The sequence below is a fragment of the Lycorma delicatula genome, chromosome 9 (genome assembly GCF_047948215.1).
Source record: "Lycorma delicatula isolate Av1 chromosome 9, ASM4794821v1, whole genome shotgun sequence".
In the NCBI taxonomy this organism is placed as follows: domain Eukaryota; kingdom Metazoa; phylum Arthropoda; class Insecta; order Hemiptera; family Fulgoridae; genus Lycorma; species Lycorma delicatula.
In genome coordinates this window covers 95,983,066-96,007,765 of record NC_134463.1, presented here as the reverse complement: position 1 = coordinate 96,007,765, position 24,700 = coordinate 95,983,066, and the positions used below count along the sequence as shown (strand labels likewise).

General features: G+C 31.0%; 1 protein-coding gene and 1 long non-coding RNA gene across 3 annotated transcripts in view; both read right to left on the bottom strand.

Moving 5' to 3' along the window:
* Positions 1 to 24,700, bottom strand: part of tau (microtubule-associated protein tau) — a 473,926-nt gene that overhangs the window by 347,796 nt on the left and 101,430 nt on the right. The window lies entirely within an intron of this gene.
* LOC142330492 (uncharacterized) overlaps positions 1 to 24,700 on the bottom strand; it is a 190,393-nt gene that overhangs the window by 105,479 nt on the left and 60,214 nt on the right. Inside the window, exon 4 of one of the 2 annotated variants that reach the window (XR_012757787.1) lies at positions 4,133 to 4,609. The exons of the other annotated variant lie outside the window; for it this stretch is intronic. This is a non-coding gene — a long non-coding RNA (uncharacterized LOC142330492). Of the gene's footprint in view, positions 1 to 4,132; positions 4,610 to 24,700 lie in introns of those variants that run through there. 2 annotated transcript variants of the gene reach the window in all.

Genomic DNA, 24,700 nt, shown 5'->3' with positions numbered 1-24,700 from the left:
ATTTCTTTGACACTACTTCGGGTGTTCTCCAGAGCTCAGTTTTGGGGCCTATTCTCTACATGTGTTTCGTCACCACATGTGTTGTAACCAGATGCTTAAAGGAAAAAGGTTTGTTCTGCTGCCTTTCTAGATATCCAGCAACCGTACGACAAGGTCTGGTTATCTGATCTGCTATACAAACTAAAAACGAGTCTATCTCAACCATTCTATCTGATATTGCATAGTTACTTGAACGGTCGCTTTTCCCAGATGAAACATAAGGGGCTGTTAATATGATTTCTTTGACACTACTTCGGGTGTTCTCCAGAGCTCAGTTTTGGGGCCTATTCTCTACTCCGTCTTCATTGCGGACATTCCTGTTACGGAAAATACCAGTATTGCATCGTTTTCCGATGACACGGGTATCGTGGCTGTCGATGATGATCCATTTCGGGCCTCAGCTAGGCTGCAGTCGGGATTAAATTTTCTAGCCGAATGGTTGAGGAAATGGAAAATACAGGTGAATCGAGCAAAGTCGATTCATATAACTTTCTTGATTAGAAAGGGGGACTGCCCAGTGATCCATTTAGATGGGGCTTATATCCCATGGGCTGAGAGTAAACGGTATTTAGGTATTCACTTAGATTGTCGTCTAACATGGTTCATGTTAATGAAAAAAAAAAGAAATGGTTACATATGAAATTTAAGGAGCAGTACTGGTTAATAGCCAAGAAATCGGAATTCTCCGTTGCTAACCGATTTGGACAGAATCCAACTTTGGGGTACGGCAAGTACAACCAGTATAGAGACTATTTAGCGCTTCCAAAATAAATGTGCAAGAGCATAACGCAAGCGCCATGATTCGTTCGGAACGCCGAAATCCATGAGTACTTAGGATTACAGTATGTTCGCGAAGAAGTCAACCGATTAGCAACTGAGATCAAAATAAAGTTAAATGGCACGTGAACCATCTAACTGTTGGCCTCTTGAACTAAGGCGAAGGTGGTAGACGGTTACAGCTGCTACATGAGCTTGAGTTGTACATCATCGACGTATTTATGTTAATGTTTATGATTTATGTTAATATTTCTGGTGTCATTTGTTCTTATGTTACTTTTTCTTTTACCTTACGGTTTTATTGGTGTTACTGAACTTTATATGGATTCTAGCACCTATTTGTGTTGACTTTATCAATGCATGTCCTGTCTTTAATTTACTGATGATTGTTTAGAATATATTTAATATATTCTAAAGTGTTTCTAATATATTCTAATATATTAGAGTATGTATCTAATATATTCTAAGGTGTTTCAAGGAAACTGCTTTACACTTGCTTATTGTGATGAAATCTATTTGTGGTTTCTAATCTACGAAACTAACTGTAAATATGATTTGAAATTAAAGAAAAATTTTTAATTCAGCGTCAAAGTCACCTTAAGTAAAGGTCACTTTGATGCTGGTGATCCTACTTAAGGTGAAATAATAAAAGATCGTTTTAAGGAACTATAAAAATAAATTATAATTGTTTTTTCATACATAAAAAAAAAATTAAAAACCGTACAAAAACAATATACTTCTATTAAAAAAAAAAATTGTTCTTTAAACTCACGATTTTTATTTGTAAAAGAACGATTCTATATTTTATAATAAATGAAAAAAAATTCATAAAATCTATGAGAAAGTTTTCTTAAAACTGTATTACGAGGATTATATTGTTTCTAAAGTACATTACCAAAAATACGTTTACTTGTTATTCAATCGGCAAATAATCTTACCTATTATTTTAATTAGATTTTGAAAAAAAAAATCGAATGGTAAAGATAATATTTTTTAAAGTATTTTTAGATTACACATTTCCAACATTTTTTGAAGAAAACCAAACAGAATTAGAAGATCCATATCTACTAGGGATCAATTTCCCTGATGGGAAAATCGAATTCCTTTTTTTATAAGCAACTAGAATAAATAAATATTTTTAAAATATCTCACAAAAAATGTCTGATTATAAATAAAAGCCTGTTTTTTTTTTGTTTTTTTTTTTATAATTTAAAATAATGAATAACTTAGACGTAAAACTAAGTTTACGATCTTGATTTGCTGTTTTGAAAAGGAGTTATTCTTGTATAATTTTAGGTGAATAAAATCATAGATGTCATTTAATTTTTATTTTGGTTTAAACATTAAAAATATTACCGTATTTTAAACAGTTATTTCATATATTTTTAAGTGGCCTTAAATAGTCTACTTTCTTTTGTTCAACTAGTCAACTAGTCAGTTCAGCCAACCATTTTTATTTGTTAAAATCGAAAAAAATTTACTCGTACTTTTCGTTTTTTGTAAGGTTAATCAAAGAGTTATTTTTTCTTACATTTTTGGTCTATATTTTCTGTAGATAAATCTCAGGTTTAAATAAAACATTTCTGTTCTGCACGAGAAAATTATATAAAAATTTTTATTAAAAAAAAAAAGGTAAATATAAAAAATTGGTCTAGGTACTACGGCGTTAAACAATCTTTTATTAAATCAGTAGTTTTTTTCTTATTTGCTATCACGTATGAGTTTGATTCAATATAAAAAGAGAGAAGGCAAGATAACGTAGATAAGATTACACAATTCCGTGACGACATCTGATTGGTAGACGGTTGGTTTGTAAACCAATCAACAATAACTGAATTTGGCCTGGTAGGCACTGTTGGATTTACTTCTTTCTTAGCGCCTAGTATGAATTCATGTATTCTCTAGCAGAACGATAGAAGTATAAATCATTTTCCTGACTCTTTTTATAAAAACAAAACCTAAAAACAAATGATAAAAACAGCCCACATAAATTCCATAGTTCTCTTCGTTATGAGTAATATTTTTATAATTCATTTGTAATACTTATGGTAATTATTATCTTTTAAAATATATATAGTGAGTTTTATAATGCATGTAACACTATTTACATGTAGTTTGTATTACTGCAACATTAGTCTAATTCGTATGGCTTCTTGTGCTAACCAAAGTTTGAGGTCCCCAGACATAATTGAGAAGCCAGAGGAGGCGTTAGTTCGATGCTACTTGAATTATTTAACAAAGCTCAACAAAATTACTATTGATTAATAAATAATGTAAATTAAGATAAACAAAACCATTTTAACAAACGTAAATAAATAATATTATTCAATTCTTCTTTAACTTTTTAAAAAAATATTAGTATGTTTAAAATAAAAAAAATTAATCACCTGTTGGAAAAAACTGTTAATTATAAAAGTAAATGGTAAGAAACCTTTTTCGTTTATACAAGTTTTCGATTTATAAAACTAAGATTTGAATACAAAGAAACAGCATTAACAGGATATTATTGAGCACGTATTATGGTTCCTTTTTACTTCCTTGTTCGAAGTAAACAAAGTATTCTGATCGCAAAAAATTTTGGTTTCCAAATTTCAACGGAAATATCCATTTTGACCATCTCCGAATCCATTTTGACTAGTTCGCGTGACGTCTGTAGGCCTACGAACGTATGTATCTCGCGTAACTCAAAACCTGTTTGATGTTGAAATTTTGGATATAGGACTGTTACAACATCTAGTTGTGCACCTTCCCTTTAAATTGCAATTGATGGTCCGACCAAAAGTATCCAAAAAAAAGCCAAAATCCAAAAGAATTTGGATTTTGGACTTTTTCTTAACTGCAGTAATAAGCCCTCATTGAGAGCTTTTCAACGATATCATAAATGGTACTTATTTTCATTGGTTGCAGAGTTATACCTAAATAAAATTTTAATAAATGAAATATTTGGTTCTTAGGCGACGCACATCGGTTCGAATCAGGTTTTATCTCTTTTTTTTATTACCTTTTTTTTTTGAAATTTAAATATATTGATTTATTAATAATTAACCTCTCGAAATGTTTATTTTTCGTTATTAAGTATACTTTTTTTAGCTGGGTTATCACATGAAAAAAAGAAACACAATTTTTTTCGTTTTTATAAGAATTTTTTTTTTTTTTTTTAAATAGCTATTTGTTAGAAGGGGACCGCCGATAATTGGAAAATCGTTGGTCCATAAATGGTAAATTTAATGACGGATGTAAGTAATGTCAAGTAAGACTAAAACGTAGTAAAAAAATTGTATTTTCTTTAGCTTTTATTTACTTTTGTTTTGTCTTAATGATAAATTTAATTAATGTAATAAAATTGTTTATTTCAGAGAAAGAAATTATAAAATAAAATAAGACAACCCTCAATTTCATTCAATGCTTCAAATTTATCGGCAAAGATACAGCGCGACTAGTACTGTTTTATATATTTTTAAAACAATATATCTTTTTTGAAATATCGCATTAATAAAACACAAATCACTTCAATCTCTCTTTTACACACATTGATAAATATTGTTCTTTCCAGCCATTTCATTTATTTGTTATTTCCGTTTCAGTGGTTGATGTTTTCAGTTTCTTTTTAAGTCATCTATCATTTTTATTCTTCATGATTTTATTTTTCTGCAGTTTATTTTTAAAAATAATCTATCAATTCTTTAACGACATTTATTTCTGTCTTTACCCCAGTATTGTATTGCACAGCCTATCGTGATATCCATGCCTTTTCTTTGTGTGCAGTTTTTCAACCTACACTGGTATACGAACTCTAAAACAATAATTTAAATGTTAATTTTTCATAACTATTAAAAAAAAAAATTATAAAATCATTGATATTTATTAATTACTGAACTAAATTTTACTTAGGTCATAAATTTGTCCATAATAATTTTGAAACATTCTGCACTGTTGTTACCAGATTGAAAAAAAAAAACTAAAAACCAATAAATTAAATTGGATTACTTCGTTATCAAAGACTTTTCTTTTTCCTTCCTTGTACAAAGCAAAGGAAGAATTGTGATGGCGAAAAATTTCGGTTTTCAGATTTCAACGGAAATATCAATTTTGACCATCCCTGAATCCATTTTGAATAGTTTCGGCGTGACGTATGTAAATATCTCGCATAACTCAAAAATGATTAGCCGTAGAATGTTGAAATTTTTATTTAGGACTGTTGTAACATCTAGTTGTGCAACTCTCCTTTTGATTGCAATCGACTCTACCAAAAGTGTCCAAAAAAGCCAAAAATCCAAAAAAAAATTGGATTTTGGAATTTTTCTTAAATGCTGTAATAAGCTCACATTGAGAGCTTTTCAACGATATATCATAAGTAAACCTTATTTTTATTGGTTTCAGAGTTATAGCCAAATGAAATTTTAATTAATGAAATATTTGGATCTTAGAAGGGGAAGGCACGTCGGTTTGAATCAGATTTCTTTTCTTTTAATTTTTAATTTAAATATACTAATTACTAACTTCTGACAGTAAAATAAAATTACAATAAATAATAGTTCAATAATAGTAAAAAAAAATATGAAAAAATATCAGAAGTTATTAATGAAATAAAATGTTATGTACTTTTCATTTTAACAAAATAAGTATATGTAATTTAATAATCGTACAAGAAAGTCATGTGATGCCCACATCAGCCTTTTTTGTAATAGCAAACAGGACCATAATAAATATCTTAATAATTTTTTCTCATTCGCCTTCCTTTCTTCCCAATATTTCTTCATTCTTTCTCCAAGTTTTCGCTTTCTTTCTACACTTCATCTGTCATATTTCTTTTTCGGTTTTCCTCGTAAAACCTTTGTTTCCTAAAATAATATTTCTAAATTTATTTCTATTTATCTATTTCTTTTGTGTTTAGGTGTCTCATATCCTTTAAAGCTTCATTAAACCACGTGTTTTTAGTTTTTTATATTACAGATAAAATTAAAGATTCTTTTAGTCAGTCTTTTTTCTTCTATTCTAATAAGATGTCTAAAAAACACCAATCTTCTATTCCTTACAACATCTGAAAGTCTGTCATTAAATTTATAAAGCTCTTCATTATTTCTAATTCTCCTCTTACTCTCTTCAGTTTTAACTGGCCCTAATATTTTTCCTAATGTTTTCCTCTCTTTCTTCTTTAGACCTTCAAAGATTGTTTAAAATTATATATTTTACTGTAATTTTTATGTTATTAATTAATGCAATAAATAATTAATTCCCAATAATTTCTTAAATAAATCAAGTTCACCGCGCCGGTCTCCGTGGCAGAGTGGTAGCGTCTCAGGGCCTTTCATTCGAAGTTCGTTAATTAGAATACCGGTCAGGCATGGCATTTTCCGTACTCTATAAATTTCCATTCTCACAGAGCAAAATGACAAAAGCAATCGAGCTCGATTTCTTTTGTCATTTTGTCATATAAAAAAAAACCGTTCACGGCATGCTGATTGAAGTTTAACGCTATTTGAAATAATTAAAATATAACTTAAAACTGAATATATTAATTTATCTCCCTTTGTACTTAAATATAATTTTCTTAAAATAAACTTATTTTTCTCAACTTTCTCTTTTCACCCTTAACATCTCACATGCTTTTATATTCTTACTAGAAATTGAAATCGAAGGGTAATTAACGAAAATATAAATAAATTTAATTTATTAAACACTGGTAATTATAATACTAAATTAATATCTAAAAAAGACTATGAATGAACACTTCGAAACTACTGGGGTTTTTTCCTGAAAAAAATTCTGTAATTCATCAATGTAATAATTATCTTACGAAAGCTATCGCATATTTTCTCAGCATGAAGGTATTATAAAATAATCAGTGACGGTAAAAACTGATTTAATCAAAGTTATTTACTCGAGGGCGTAATTTTTAAGTTGGGCTGTTCCTTGTGATAATGATTTCTATATGTTTTACAAAAAAAATAATAAACGGCTGTAAAGATTAACACTAACTTTTTTTATTACGTAACAGTAATAATCATAAGCTTACGTGAATTTTTCAAAATATTTTTATGATTTCTCTTAAGAGTTTTAAAACAGAAATAGAAAACAGCAAATTTTTCAATCTCACGGTTCCCAATTTTTTATTCTTCAAACGAAACCGCATTACAAGTTTTAGATTTAGTTTTATTAAATTACTTTTTTCTTATTTTCTATTGGGCCAGATATGTTTTAATACATGTCAACATTTTGTGTCTATGAAAGTGCAAATAATATTGAATGTTCAAATGAAGCAACATTACTTTGTTCAGTACAAAGAACTCGAGCGCCCGTTGTCCTTAAAAACGAAGAAGAAGCATACCATCACCGCTGCCATGCTTCCATCGCGAGGCTGTAAAGCCTCCTCCGCAGGCGGGAGATGGGCAACTGTTCGAAATTTAGAACCGGTGCATTGAGATCACCGTTCCGCTTCGGTACAGGCCCGGCTCGAAACCGCATCCCTGCCTTGGCCTCCCTGCCTCTTCACAGTTTCCACATGGCCGCCCGAACTTTCACCACTAAATCGATCGGGAGAGCCTTTCCCAATACAATGGTAGCCTTGTAGGAGGTTGTTTTAAAAACACCAGTGCATATCAATTTAGGCTGTGCGCTGGGTACTCCTTAAATTTTGAATAAGTGCTCGATTTCTTTCCAACTTATGCGCCCGAACGGACGCCGCGTGATATTTGTATATCAATTTGTTAAATATTAGCGAACTAGTTCCGAAGTTACAGGGATGCAAACAAAACAGTTATTAAACAAATAAAATACTTGTCGGCAATAACTGTTTACGTCTATTAACAAAGCTGTTGTTATAATTTTTAACAATATTCTAAATTTTAGAATTGAGAAAATTCTGGAATAATAAAATTGTTAAATGGAAGAAAAAAATCACGAATGTTGCACACTTTTTTAAAGGTAGTAAATAATTAATATTCGATATACATAATATTTTACCATGTTCAAAATATATACATATATAATAATAATAAAATAATAATAATAACCGATTTTTTTTTTTTACCAATGGCTAAGTGGTATCGTTAATGAATTTCTGTACAAGAAAACTTAATTTAATTGGAATAGAAATCAACTTTAACCAAGCGACGGCGCTAATTAATTAATTTATGAACAACAGAGATAACTATTCCAATTAACGTACTACATAAACGTGCAGTAGCTTTCAAACAATTCGCTAAAACTTAACCCCTTTTTAGTGGTGAAGTGTAATATAATCATAATTAATTTAGTTTTTTATAAAATTTATCAGTGTCGGAAGCTATTATATATGAAAATAGCAAGCAACTCAACTAAAAATTCTCATTTTTCTTTACAATAGATTTGAAACCTTATTTAAATTACGAACATAGAAATATTTTACTTCAAACTAAAAGTAATTTGTTAACTAAAATTAATTTTTAAAAATGTTTAATAAAGAAACGTGCTCTTTGTTATTTCTAATTAAATCAAAGTCATTATCCAATAAAATAAATGTTTTATATAAAAAAAAATTAAAAAGTAAAACATTATAAATACTCTTAAAATTCTTTTTTATATTTTCGGTTTTTAAATCGGTAGCAACTTTAAAGAAATTTATAAATAAAGCCGATGAGTATGAAGAAGAGGAAGAGGAACTGAGACATTCGAAATGAGGATATAGAAAAGGATGGAAAAATTACGATTGATCGATAAAATCAGGAATAAAGGAATAATGAGGAAGCTGAAAGAAGAAAGAATATTTATGCAAGTAATACACAAAACTGGTTACATGTGGTTAGAGGAAGTGGAATCTTGACATCTGCATTGAAAGGAAGCGAGGTAAAGACTGAAAACTAGTACGGGGCTTGAGCAGGAATGAATGGAGACAGCAGTCTCCATTCATGACCCTACTTACCGTTTACAATTGACCCTTACACTCCACCAAACCCATAAAGTCAGCGACTTTATATTGCTGAAAAATAAATAACCATATAGAACGTAATTAAGAAAAAACATTCTAAATTATAATACATTGCGTTTTTTTCAGTAGGTTATTCTAATTTTAAAATATTTAAAATTTTTATGTATAGAAGGAAATAGCATCCCATGAAAAGAAACCGTTTGTTGTAAAAGAAAAAGAACAGATACATGCATATCGATAAATGTCAAGTACTGCGTAGAAATGACTACTGTTTAGACTGAGTTACGATTGTCTGAAGTGCGGAAATATTATTTACGAGTGTTTTTTACTTTAATTCCAGGGTACCCAACCCTATGACCGCGGGAAAAATGGTCTTCGTCGACCGATTTGTGTCAGCTCGCTGCAATGCATTTGGCGGCTCAGTTGAGTAGTGGTGGGTAGAGATGGACAGTTACTTTTATACGGATTTGAATACTTGATCGTGGACACCGGTGTTCTTTGGTGGTTGGGTTTCAATTAACCAAACGTCTCAGGGGGTCGACCTTTTTTCCCTCCTCCCCTGAGCCGGACCCACAGTTAAGTACAACTCAGCCCATGGCGTGTTCTTTAACTTTAACGGGCCTTCCCGCCCTCCAGCTATACGTCCGGCAAGGCAGGTCGGTCCGCCGTTTGGATCTTTTTTACTTTGCCAGCATCTAACCCTCAACAAGGAGACTCCGGATCCAGCTAAGCTGCAACCTTTATCCCCAACAGAAGGCCAGGTTTCGGTCTTGTCTATGCCTTATGCCTCAAATGAGAGGTCGCCAAGAGGATCTCCATCGGGATTCTGGTCTTAACTTCCTCCTAGTGGATAACGGGTTCTCATTTTATGAGAACCCGTCATTCACTAGAAGAATATGATCTTCATCACAACAGGGAACTGTCATAGCGGTACACGTCACGCACGGAGTTCCCAAATGATCATCGGAGCTGGAAAACCAATGCATGCCAGCCCTCGCAGCTGAGATTGTCCAACGCCCCCCGCTAGAAGCCCCTTCTCCGCTCCGCATCATTCTTAGTTCACAGCACCGTCCGGGAAAAGAGGCTGAACGCATCCCAACGAAATGCAGAAGTAATTAGTATCAGTAAGGATGGAGGTATCAAGCCAGGAATTCCTACATGAACCCTATGTTCCCTCCACTCAGGGCACGGAAACATGATGTGTTTGACAGAGTCGTGATCTATACAGAACATACAGTTGGGGTTGCCACGTCTCCCAATACGGTGTAGATAGCTTCCAAGTTCCCGTGGCCTGTGAACACATTTACGTAGTGTAGTAGTCGAGGTCACCAAACTTTCTTTCAGGAATGGTCGACTTGAGACTGCACAAGACTACATTTAATTTACATTTATACATATAATCTTCATTGATCCTCAGAAGTAGTACCTTACGATGATTCCGGAGGCTAAACAGAGAAAAAAAAGGATAGTATGGGTAGAGATGAGCAGTATCGAATTCTTCAAAGAATCGAATACGAATTCGATAATTTTTACTCGAACACTTTCGATACGTATCTCAGTATGAATAAAAAGAAGTCGAATTTAATATACTCTTGGATTAATTTTGATATAAATTATTAATTACGAGGTGAATATAGTTTAACTATTCAGCTCAATAAGTCCAATTAAGTCATAGTAATTTATAACTAGCTATCAAAATGTAGTTCCCAAAAATGTTTTTCTATTTTTTTCTGCAAAAATAAAAAAACATAAATAAATAAAAATAATTACCAGTTTGCATTTTTTGTTTGTAACTTATTATATACTGTAAGAATAGGCTTGGGTCTATTAATATTCTTGATAAAATGGAAATTTAAGAAATAATAATACATTATTTTTAGCTTGAAATGTAAAAAAAATTGTCAAAAGTTAAATGTACTTGTTACTGAAATTTTTTATATAAATCATAAGATATTTATTGTAAATAAAAGTCGTAAAAGTGACAGTTATAAAGTTTAATTAATTTTTTTTTAAATTTATTTCAATAAAATTATGGCATAAAATTACTCGTATTTGAAATATATATATTTTTTAATGCACTATGATTATTATACTTTTTTATTTTCTTTCAAACAACTTTAGCATTCCTAAGTAAAAATAATTTATATTTTATAATATGTTTGTTTGTTTGTTTACAAGGTTAGAAAGATTTAGATAGTTTTGTTTTACAGTATAAATAACTTTGTATATTTAGTTGTTAGAATAGAGATAAAAGTATGATTTGAAATTTGTTATTTATTAATAGTATACTCGCGTGCGCATGGGATATTTTCCAGGTATGTCGGGTCTGCCACTGACAATTTTTTTTTGCCAAGTTCAGTTGGTTATGACGACATGATGCATTTAATTTTTTATTTTATTTTTTAATTAAATCTGTTCTTTATTATTTTTCCGATGTTCTTTATATAACTTCATCAGTAGAGACCGGATTATATGCAACATAAAACGCTTGAAATATACATGCAAACATGCATGAAAAATGTCAAAATATGCAACTTTAAATAATTAAAAAAATAGTAGTTTTTAGTTTTTTTGTTTCAAAATCAGTATATAATTATTAATTGAATAAAAGATCGATAATTTCGATAATTAACAATTATTTAACAATTTGTTACTTTTGTAAACGTAAAAAATCAGGTACTGTTCCAAATGTTCGGTAATAAGATTGTGTCTTCGATTACTCTAAATATTTTTATAATTGGAAAAGGATCGTTCCACATCCACTGAGGTAACTTTGCAGTATTTGAATTTGGGTACTATGTTAGCAGTTATTGTTTCTGGCAAACGTTCACCAGTCCCATTAATAAAACTATCAATTTTACATAAAGGTTCAAAGCCTGGGTTATTGTTCAAATTAGTTAGTTTTCAAATTTTTCTTTAAAATTACACGGGAATACCTCTGACAATGCGGAGTTCATTTGCCGGATTTTATTCATTAACTGAATAGATTTAGTCAACGCCAAATCTTAAGTTTCAAGCTTTTTAATACTGGCAGGTATGTGGGAAAAATGAGTGCTATCACAGCTATTTATTTTTTTTTTTATACTAGAATCGTTAAATGCTTCCTTAGACTGACAACTGCCATAGCCTCTGCACTATCAAAGTCGTTTACTACACATTTGATGGCCTCGAAATGTTCATTGTAAAACAGTACAGCATCAATCCACGTTCCCCATCGCGTTACCACTGGTTCAGAAGGTAAAGGCACATTTGGCAGTTTTTCTCTATAGGCCTTATTGCGAGCAGGTGCCTTAAGAAACACTTTCTTTGTTGATGAAATCAGTTTATTTACATTCCCAAACGTGGATGTTACTTCTTGAGCGAATCGATGTACTCCGTGAGGAAAGCACGTCAGATGAATCAAATTGGGAAAAAATACTTGGAGGGCTTTGGCTACCTTGATCATATAGGGAGCAGCATCTGAGAGAAATATAAACACTCTTTCATCTGCAGAAGATTCAGGAAATATATTTTTAATACGCTCATTCACAAATCTGGCGATCGTAGAATGATTTGTCTTTCCAAGGTCTTTGTAGGCTACCAGATAGGAAGAAGAAGGCTATAGTTTTAATACACCGATAATTAAATTCGAAATGTAACAGCCACAACTGTCGGTAATTTCGTCAGCTATAATCCAAATAATGCTCTTCTTGAGTTTATTGGGTATTTCTTCCAGAACATGTAGGTAAATTTTTGGTATATAATCTTTACGCAATAATGATTCATCTCGTATATTTTGATTCAAGCGATATTTTGTAAGTTTGTGAAGAGGAGTATTACTTGTAAGCAATGCTTCACATAAATCCATGATAAATTATTTTTTTTTTGTTTACCTTAGGAAGTGAAATCAATGCTACTTGCCGTTTTTATAAGGTGTTCTCATGGGCCTTTCTTTTCAATACTGCGATATGAAGACTTGTCGACATGCTGGTCTATTTGAAACTTTTTTGTGCACGAAATATTTTTCTCGCAAACTCGACAATATAAAACATTTCCGTCGTATGTAAATGTTGCAGGATAGCCAGCTATCTACGAAGAGGCATTTTTTTTTCGGGAGGCATGGTACACATTAAATCTTGCTCAAATAAATAAAAAACTAAACTAATGCGATGAGCGCGTCAACAATAACTTGCGTAATTTAATTGCCTAATGGGAGGAATGCTGCACTAGGTGTGCACGACGCAGAACGATATCGTCCGCCTTTGTCTCGCGTGAGTCTGTGTTTTATTTCACCTCATAATAATATTATCCTACCAAAACCATAGACGCGCAGCAGCTAAGTGCGCTTTGAGAACCGTGCGGCTAATAGGTCTGGACGGCTACAACGTAAGATTTCATTTATTAACAAGGTACCCTACCGAAAAATACTGTAAATACAGCGAAAATATGCATCATCACTAGATTTTAAGGAAAACATGCAATAACCAGTGAGAATGGGCTTAATATGCAAATGCATGTAATCTATTCATCAGTAACTGATCGATCTCTATTACTCAGTGATTTTTTCTACTATTTATTTCTTCATCGTTCTGTCAACATCTTAGAATCTTTAACTTACATTATCCTTTTTCGTAATCTAATGATCTTTTCCTAGAATTCCATCTTGATTTACTTCCTGACAAACAGAATTTTGACATTTTTTTGTATCTGTATTCTTTTTGATCTTTTTTTTATGATACAGTACTTTAGCAATCATTTCCATTCAAATTTTTGTATTATTTAGTTCAAAATAGAAATTTTACAAGTATTCTTTTTCTAGTACTTTTTAAAAAGACACATTTTTTATCTTCTACGTACATCAGAATTGATATTTTTTTTTTTTTGAGTATATTCCTTTTTTTCGAGTTCATAATTTTCTATGATAATTTACAAAAATTTCGTTTGTTTTGTGTTCAGTCTATCTTGTAAACCACACTATTTAAATACTCGATAGTCTCAAAATTCTATCCATGTCTTTGTTTTTTCATCCTTAGTAGTAGCTTTTGTCTACGATTATACAATTCTATCTTTTCATACTTTTTATTTTCTCTATAATAAATTTAATAAATATATAACATTATAAAAAAAATCAATTTATGAAATTTAATAAATATAATACATTTCTTCTCAGCCTTTTATTATTCATATTAAAATTATTAAATTCTTTTTTCATTTTTTTTTTTATGAAAGCATCATAGATAGAAATCTTGGAGAGCTGCATCAAACCAGTCAAATGACTGAAGACAAAAAAAAAAAACAACCCACCGGGGTTGGAGTTGTAAACCAGTCGTCGTAAATCATTTGATTTCGAAGTCAAAGTTCTTAGGTTCAAATCCTAATAAAGGTAGTTGCTTTTATTCGGATTTGAATACTAGATCGTGGATCTCGTGTACTTTGATTGTTGAGTTTCAATTAACCGCACGTTTCAGGAATGCTGGACTTGAATTTGTTCAAGAGTATACATTTACCGGTACAATTGCATTACACTAATGAATTTAATTGTTAATGCGACTATAAATAAAAGTATTAATAAAAAAAACATCAACAGCTATGGTCATTAGCCTGATGGAAATTGGTAGCGTATGAAAAAATGTCATCCCTGACCGGAATTCGAACCCGGGACCTCCATACGAAATGTCGAGCGCTACCTACTCAGCCACGAAGATTAAATAAATTTTTTTTTTTACATTTAAATAAAAATATTTGATTTTATAACATTAAAAAGTGTTTTAAATGAAAACAGTTCAACCATAAAAATATAAAATATTCTAACAATTTTATAAACAAAATAAAGTTTATTTTCCTTCATTTCATATTATTATCCTTTTTATTAATAAAATCATAAATTTCAGTTATCATAAATTAGAAGTTTATAATAAAAACTATTCCGATTAATTTAGAGATTTTTAGGACGTTCATAAGAGTACTTTTCTTTTTATTAATGCTGAAAACGTGACAAGTATATTTTAAATATTTTTAGATTTAACTGTGTCTAAATTGTATTCATAATATCCTAAAAATAAAATAGGTAATCTTTTGCTCTTAAAATTCAGATAATTTTAATAGAAAAAGAAAATCGTTCTTGAACTGCCATTTTTCAGTTTAGCTTACAAAGCTTTCAGGTCGATTATCTCCTCGTCTCTATGAACGTACTTTATATTACGGTTAAAAAAATTCTCTAAAGAAAGAAATCTTGAAACTTTTATATTTTCAAGAACTTATCCTTGTATTCAAAAGTTATATTTTGAATACATATACGAAATCTGGATCTGAAATGAGTTGATCACACAATAATAATAATAATAATAAATTATTATTAATGTTTGGTATCTATTAAGATATTAAGATAAATTAGTAGTAGTAAGATATTAAGGTATCAATTAAGATACCTTGATGTTATTAATGAAAATGGATTGAAAATATTAGTAAAATGAGTTAAAAAAAAAAAAAAAATTAAGTACTGTGTATATTAATTTAATTACATTTTTTAAAGAGATTTATTAAAATTTATAAAATTTTCAAGAAACATTCAGTTTTTAACAAACGAATTTATTACACCATACAATTAATGTTGTAAAAATCGGTTTTATCTAACTTTTTTATTACATTTATGACTGTTTTTTTCTTAATAATAATAATAATGATAATTAAATTATCAGTGAATAATTTTATGATAAGAAGAGAGAAGGAATATGGTAAAATTTAAATATCACACAATGATTCTGCACTTGAACTTAGTACACAGCTTACTATCATTTAAAGTTCTCCCTGATTAAATATTGATATACGTGCTTAAAAATAAATATATGAAATTATATAAACAATATGAACTCTCTAGCTTAGTTATTTAATAACTAAAAAAAAAAGAAATATATTCCTAGCGAAAGATTAATTTAAATTATTTTTACGTGTATTCTAAGTTTAAACGTAATATTTGAACTGTAATATCTTTCACTAATTTATTATGTAAATGTTGGCCCACTTAAAAAAGGATTTCAGTTATAAGTTATTAAATTTGTTTCCGTTTGGAAGTTATTTAGACGGCAATGTTATTTAAAATTGGGAGAGTTCGTCCATTGTTTCTTTAACAATAAATTAATAAAATTGATGGAAATAAATTTAATTATAAACTCCTTGATGAATTACTGTTTCTATTTAGATTATCAATTGTAGACTATTGTTTATTAAATGTTTATCCTAAAGTAATATGAATGTTTTAAGCCCAGATTAATGTTATATAATTTTAACTTAAGATAATTTGCTATGTAAGTTTATTTAAATGTGTGTATTAATCTCTGAAAGTAATGAAACAATTTTTGATTTTTTTTTCTTGGGCGCACAAAGAAGTACCGTTATCACCGTCCGAACAAAATATTTTTACAGTAAATAAATAAATATTAAAAATTAATAGCTGAAAACTAAAACCAGCAATATAAAAACACAAAATAAATCGAAAACACGTATGACATGCTAAAAGTGAAATAAAACCATAATAAATTTATTTTTTTGTCTTCAGTCATTTGACTGGTTTGATGCAGCTCTCCAAGATTCCCTATCTAGTGCTATTCGTTTCATTTCGGTATACGCCCTACATCCTACATCCCTTTGTTTTACATATTCCAAACTTTGCCTGCCTGCACAATTTTTTCCTTCTACCTGATCCTCTAATATTAAAGCGACTATTCCAGGATGCCTTAATATGTGGCCTATAAGTCTGTCTCTTCATTTAACTATATTTTTCCAAATGCTTCTTTCTTCATTGATTTGCCGCAACACTTCTTCATTTGTCACCCCCATCTTAGTTTTAACATTTTTCTACAGCACCACATTTCAAAAGCTTCTAATCTTTTCTTCTCAGGTACTCCGATCGTCAAACTTTCACTTCCATATAAAGCGACGCTCCAAACATATACTTTCAAAAATCTTTTCCTGACATTTAAATTAATTTTTGATGTAAAAAAATTATATTTCTGACTGAAAGCTCGTTTTGCCTGGGCTATTCGGCATTTTATATCGCTCCTGCTTCGTCCATCTTTAGTAATTCTACTTCCCCAAATAAAAAAATTCTTCTACCTTCATAATCTTTTTTCTTCCTGTTTTCACATTCGGTGGTCCATCTTCATTATTTCTACTACATTTCATTACTTTCATTTTGTTCTTGTTTATTTTCGTGCGGTAGTCTTGCGTAGGACTTCATCCATGCCGTTCATTGTTTCTTCTAAATCCTTTTTACTCTCAACTAGAATTACTTTATCATCAGCAAATCGTATCATCTTTATCTTTTCATCTTGTACTGTTACCCCGGATCTAAATTGTTCTTTAACATCATTAACTGCTAGTTCTATGTAAAGATTAAAAAGTAACGGCGATAGGGAACATCCTTGTCGGACTCCCTTTCTTATTAGGGCTTCTTTCTTATGTTCTTCAATTATTACTGTTGCTGTTTGGTTCCTGTAAATGTTAGCAATTTTTCTATCTCTGTACTCGAACCCTAATTTTTTTTAAAATGCTGAACATTTTATTCCAGTCTACGTTATCGAATGCCTTTTCTAGTTCTATAAATGCCAAGTATGTTGGTTTGTTTTTCTTTAATCTTCCTTTTACTATTAATTTGTGGCCTAAAATTGCTTCCATTGTCCCTATACTTTTTCTGAAACCAAATTGGTCTTCTAACACTTCTCCGTAATAAATAATAATCTAAAACTACGTTAATTATCAGAATAAAAAAAATAAAATTACCATCGGCCATACGTCAAATTGTGTAAATAGCTGAAATATACATAGTAAAAATTAAATATTTGAATATAAGCTGACGGCCCTAAGAAATCGTATAATATTTGATAACATCATCTCATTATTTCCTAAGATATTTCAGAAGTTAGCCCCTAATTTAAACTTCCGACACAATGCCGCATAACAGACATAATCCACAAGGATGTGATGTTCAGTTACTAGGCATTCGCAGCGAATACAGACGGGTGCATTGGTCTGAGTCATGAGGTATCCATGAGTGAGCCTAGTGTGCCCTATTCGGAAACGGCAAATAATAACCTCCTATCTACAGTTATTCCTGCATGAGAAGCTTCACGTTGATATAGTATTATTAACCCGACGTTTATTGCTGATGTAGCATTCTATTCACTTTGTCACTCATCACGGATTACCCTCGTCAGAAAACAGACAAGATCATCAAAAACAACACCATTAATGAAAGGAAGCTAGAAAAAAACCTTTTTTTGCTGCACTATCAACGCGTTCATCTCTTGAAATTCCAATATGGCTGGAGATCCAGCAGAAACTCACAATTGTTACACTGAATCAATTCGGAGATAACAGACTGTATATCACAGACAACAGGGTGCTTGGAGTGCCTTGCACTCACGGTATCTGAACAGACAAGTATAATCTGTTCTGAAAACCCAACAGAATCAGCGTTCTTAGATCCTTCCGTATAAATTAAACCTTCAGGATTTACGCTATATATAATATTATAAAATTTTTCTCGTAATATAACAGGATTTGTGTTTTTCTTAAAACACAAAGACTAAGGCAGTAATTAACGAAAAGCCACCAAAATTATGATGATCCATGTTTTGATTAAGATGCGGGTCAAGGATCACCTCATCAAAGGTTAGATGATTTCGTTCCGCTCTAATACGAACTACAGGTCATTTGATTCCGTCTATTCCAAAGGGATGGCTCATCACTTTTCGGCAATTTTTGATAATAAAAAGCATCCCACCCCAAGGTTACAACGGAAAAAAGATTTTTTCCTGTTTCCTATTATGTTCTGGACCTCTGATTTCTTTCTTTTTCTGTTTAGCCTCCGGAACCACGTAAGTGGTGGTAAGGAAACCACCTGTTTCCTATTAAAGATACTATTACATTAAAAGAAAATTCAGGTGGCATTTATTTCTACAATGAACACACTATCGAAGTTTCCGCGCATATTCATTCTTATCTCTGGTAAAGTTATTCATTGAGATTGCTAAACTGTTTAATGAAAATATTTTTTCCCAGTAAACCATAAAAGCTCATATTTCAGAAATAATATCATTTTCATACCTCAAAATTTTTTAATTACATAGTCAAAAAATACCTCAATTTTAAACACCTTTTAAAGATTAAAAAAAAATTATTTATTCTATTTCCTATACCAAATTATTTCTCGAATTGGGAGTGTATAATTTAATTTTAAGATCAACTATATTCAACATATTACGATAATAAATATTTGTTTCTGTAAAAAATTGTTAATTATAGAAATTTTATAGATTGAAATACAATCATCAGAACAATTCTGAACGTGAATATTTGTATTATTACAAATGTAAGTGATTCCTATTTATTAGCATGATTTTTAACCTCCGGGTCTACCGTTAGTTATTGCTTCAGAGGGGATGAGATGAATGATTTGTAGTGTGTATAAAAACGCTATGCCTGACCGGGATTTGAACCCGGAACCTCCGGTTTTTTTCCCCCTTCGTGTGTCTATTAGACACAACTGTAATACAGTTATGAAGGGGGTAAACATCGGAAAGGTGGAAGGAACTGGACTAAAGAATTATTGCATATCTTTATTGGAATACTGAGAATAAGAAAATTGTACATTGATTACCTACCGGACGTGGAGATTTACATGGGAACAACCACGTGGACGTACCACACACAAACACATGATAGTCCAAGAACATTACTGTAATTAATCTCCACTTCCATTCATCCATGGTTATAAATACGGAGACAATAAAGGGCAGTTAATTAACAGTTCAGGCATGATAAATTAATAAATGATAGACTGCATAATACATACAGATTGTTAACACTGCGAGATACTCTGCAATTGTGTGTACTGCGGAAATCAGGATCAATAGTGTCCGGGTTGGTTTACTCCATTAAAAGAAAAAGACTATAAAGAAGAAGAATTACCATACCTGGATGAGGCTGTCCCAATCCTAGGTCGTCCCCAAAAGCAAAGGCGGACGGGTCTCATTTCTTGCTGCCGGTTCTACAGCCACGGTCCCCAAGTGAATGCCCTCGAATTTTACATAAGGAGCATTTGGCCTCAATTTGATAGTCTTTCCGAAGATCCACCTCAGCCCCGCAATTAAAGCAATACTCCCTTTTGTCAGGATCCCTGCAGGATCCAGCCCGGTGCCCTACACCTCAACACCGATAACATCGCTCTTCGGCGGATCTCTTCGACATTCGACAAGATACCCGACCGATGCAAATTCGCCCAACTTTCAGAAACTGATCAGCCACCAGAGGCGGAACCGCCATCTTCGTCTCTCCATATGACGACCTCGAGCGTTACCGAGAGGACATCGATCGTTATCGAGTCCCTTGCGATCTTTCGCATGTCATTTACCAATTCCTCCTCCTTGGCAAGGGCGTCGACACCCTTTATCAACAAGTGAACTCAGCCCACGTCCCTACCTGCTGTTACTATCGTACCTTTAACTTATCCATTATCTGCTACCGAAGCTTGGCAGCAGCGTTACCCGTATCGAAAACTCTTATATGAAGCTTCTCTACCTGACCCCTGCGTGCGGAAAGGATATCCGCCTCACCCGGTGATACTAAAATAAATAGTTAAACGTATTATTTGTAACGTCAACTTATTATTATTGTTTAATCTCATGAAAAATGTTCTATGTTACAGATATAAGAAATTACTGGACACTGCTTTTATCAAATTTCTTCTTAATGTAAGCACGAAAGTTTTATTCACAGAAAAAAATTACTAGAAACTTAAATAAAACTTTAAAAGTTATTAATTTTAGATAATACTTTAATTGTTTATTCTGTTTACTTTTACTAAAAAATTAAACAAAAATCAATTCAATTAATCGTTTTATTCGAAAGTGAATAAAGTAAATCTGTAATAAATCAATTTTTCCTGACAAAATACATTCAATACTCGTATGCAACAATACCGAAATAATCAATGCGGCAACTTCTTTATTATCATCCCCACACTCCTGTTTTTCAATAACTTGGCACCACCGATTATCTGCATTGCGTGTTACATACTAAATAAAATTCCGTAAAATTTAAATGATAAATTTTAAACTAGTAGTTAAATCCTGTACTTAAAATACTATTATAATTTATTTACTAGTATTTCCATGTGATCTTTGTTGTGTCTTTGGTTTTAGTATAGCACTTATTTGTAAAGATATTTCGTAAGGGGTAGCGGTTAATTTTTTATTGCAGTTTTACTACTTCGTTATGTTATTTATAGTTTATATATATTTTCCATTTTGAAACATTTCATTTTCATTTACTAAGTTCCTTTTTCTTATCAATATGTCATTTATTTTATTTAAATATATATATCTTTAAGAAAATAGGCATATATTTTTACATTCTTGTACGAAGTAAAGGAAGTATTGTGGTCGTGAAAAATTCGGTTTTCAGATTTCAAAGGAAATGTTCATTTTGACCATCCCTGAATCCATTTTGACTAGTTTCGGCGTGACGTCTGTACGTACGTACGTATGTATCTCGCATAACTGAAAAACGATTAGCCGAAGAATGTTAAAATTTTGGATTTAGGACTGTTATAACATCTACTTGTGCACACGCCTTTTGATTGCAATCGACTGAACCAAAAGTGCCCAAATAGCCAAACAAATTTGGATTTTGGACTTTTTCTTAACTTCAGTAACAAGCCCTCATTGAGAGCTTTTCAACGATATTCATGAGTGGTACTTATTTTTATTGGTTCCACAGTTATAGACAAATGAAAATTTAATTATTGAATTATTTCGGTCTTATAAGGGGAAAGCACATCGGTTTAAATCCGACTTCATTTTCTTTAATTTTTTTTGAATTTAAATATATTGATTTATTAATAATTATTCATCTCATATTGTAAAAACATTTTACGGTAAATAATAATTTAATAATAACAATTAAAAAAAAAAAAAAAAAAAAACAATTATGAATGAATACCAGAAGTTATTAATGAAATAAAATTTTATGTACATTAAATTTTTTTTAAATGTGTATATGTAATTTAACAGGCGTACAAGAAAGTCATGTGGTGTCCACATCAGATTTTTAATACTTTGCAATGTAAGGTTTATTTATTTTAATATTTTTGTATATATAAATTTAAAAAAAAAATGGTCTTTTTAATCAGAGTTGTAAAACTATGAATTAATTATTTTGTTTGTTAAAATATTCATAATGTAAATAAAACAAAATAATTATTTTTTTGTACGACTGTATTATAATATTTGAATTACGCAGCTGCAACCTGTATCACAATGAGTGTCATTATTAAACATTCTCATTATTATACAGGTGTTCAACCGATTTCTTTTCAACCGCTGATCGATCAGAAACGGGTATTGATTAACGTATCAGTTGTTATTTTTACTTTGATTTTAATCCGATTTAGTAGTTAGCAAGCAGAGGTTAATTTGAAAGCACAACGATACAGTAACGATATAGTCAAGTTTCTATAGTACACTGTTAATTATGTCTTTCCATTTAATTATGTTCTATCCTTTCATTAATTATGTTTTATTCTGAGGAACATCGATTTCGTTATTCTGGGTAACACCAATCGATATTAAAGGAAAGGGAGAACTTATGACTAACGACCTGTTGCCACAAAAATGTATTGTTTAATATATTTTTTGAAAAATTAAAAAAAAAAAATTTCGTAATCAATGTATTCTGTCATTAATTCTCAGCCGTAGAAAAACTTCGGTATGCAACTGTCCATAGTGGCCTGTAATAAACACTCTTGTGAAGTTTACAACAGGAGCCTTGGCGAGTGTCGTAACCCGGCTTCGTCAGTCAAGTTATGATTACCAAAATAAGATTTAAGCATCAAAATCCCAAATTTTGAAAAAAAGATTTTTGATTTTAGGGAGTTTCTTGTTTTGTGGAGATAGTTTAGGAAAAATTTATGTATAAAGAAGTGATCTCTAATAAAGAAAGAATTAATTAAAAGAAAATTGTCTAAAAATAAAAAAAAATTTATAAAGTAATGAAAAACATTACTTTTCATTTTGAATCATATTGTAGATGCCAAAGATACTTCAGTTTTATTAGCATTTAAGCGATGATGAAAAAAAAAAAGAATTTGTTTTAATAATAAAAATTAAGAGTTAGAGCAAGAAAAAACAACAAAATTTAGTATAATTTATAGAGGTGGGGAATAAATTAAATAAAGAGAAAAATAAGAAAAATAACATTAACAAAAAAAAAACGTTTCTGCACTTTAGGTCGGGGTCTACATTTAAAAAAAAATTGAAAACACAGCTGTATATATAAAATACATATTTTCAAAAAACTTTTGAAAAATATTTAGATAGAGCGAAAGAACAAAAACATATATTTCAATCTTAAAATGTATGGGTTAATTTTTTTTGAAAAAAAGAGGATTTTTAGATTATTTACATAAGCATTGTAGGTAACAAATTTGATCAATAAAGTTTTCACTAAAATGTCTCCAAGAAATCGAAATTAGTTTTATTTTTGCTATATTCCCCAACCCCATAACGAATTTTGAATAAAATAATATGATGAATGCTTGACATATAGAATTTTTGTGCGAAATTTGAAGAAAATTAGTTTGATCAATCCAGAGGTATAAGGACAAAAGCACTCGACACACATTCATCCATAAATACATTCGCGCATACTTATGTTTTTTTTTTTTTGGTCTAATTTATCTGGAGTCTAAAACATTAATATTTGTAATAATCCTATAATCCATTTTTGAGAAGATCACCATACTTTCTTCTTTAATATGCTAATCTATCTTTACCGGGAAAGTAAACCATTCCTAATAAAACATATATGGAACAGATTTTACATAAAGTGTTATGAGATTGCTACAAGATGCCATTTATATGGTTTCAAATATGGTGTCATCTATAAGCAACCTGTTTACTTCAAAATTTATTGGATTTTATACAGGAACATACAAAATATCCGTAACTTAAAAAAATATTATCGATATCTAGTAAAAGTAGTAATGTGTTTTTTTAAAAGAATCGCTGGAGTTTTCGATTCCATATACGAGGTGTGTTCAAAAAGTAACGAGAATTTTGAAATTTCACGGATTGTATTTGTCCGATTCTCAGGATTTTTTCGTTGTTGTATTGGTAAACATGTCTGAAAAGTATCTGTACACTTTTAGCCACATTGGATGTTTAGTCTGTTGTCAGCTGTCAAAAGTCAAAACTCGTGTTTTGGTACGATCGGCGATTTTTTATTTGTATAAATAATGGTACAGAGAATTTGTATTAACTTTTGTAGTAGTGTTTTAATAATGCTAAATATTGCTTCTGGTGAGTCTCCTATGAGTAAAGCAAGGGTTTACGAGTGGTATAAACGTTTCCAAGAAGGTCGTGAAGACGTTGAAGATGGCGCCCCGGACGCCCCAGCACATCAACAACCGATGAAAACGTGGAAAAAGTGAAAGAAATGATTATGAATGATTACCGAATCACAATCAGAGAAGTCGCTGATATTGTTGAGATATCGATTGGTTCATGCCATGAAATATTTTCGGATGTTTTGGGTATGAAACGTATGTCAGCAAAATTTGTTCCAAAATTGTTGAATTTCGATCAAAAACCGCGGCGAATGGAGGTTGCTCAGGAATCGCTAAATGAAGTCAACAACGATGAAGAAATACTGAAACGTGTCATAATAGGTGATGAAATGGTTTACGGATATGATGTCGATACTAAAGCTCAATCGTCCCAGTGGAGGCATCTGGATCACCAAGACAGAAAAAAGCTCGAAAAGTACGGTCGAATGTGAAGGTTTTGCTGATCGTGTTCTTTGATTTTAATGGCATAGTGCATCACGAGTTCTTGCTACAAGATCAAACGATCAATACGGAGTATTGTCTACAAGTTCAACGTCATTTGCATGAAGCAGTCCGAAAAAACGCCCGGATTTGTGGCGAAACAATTCACGGCTTTT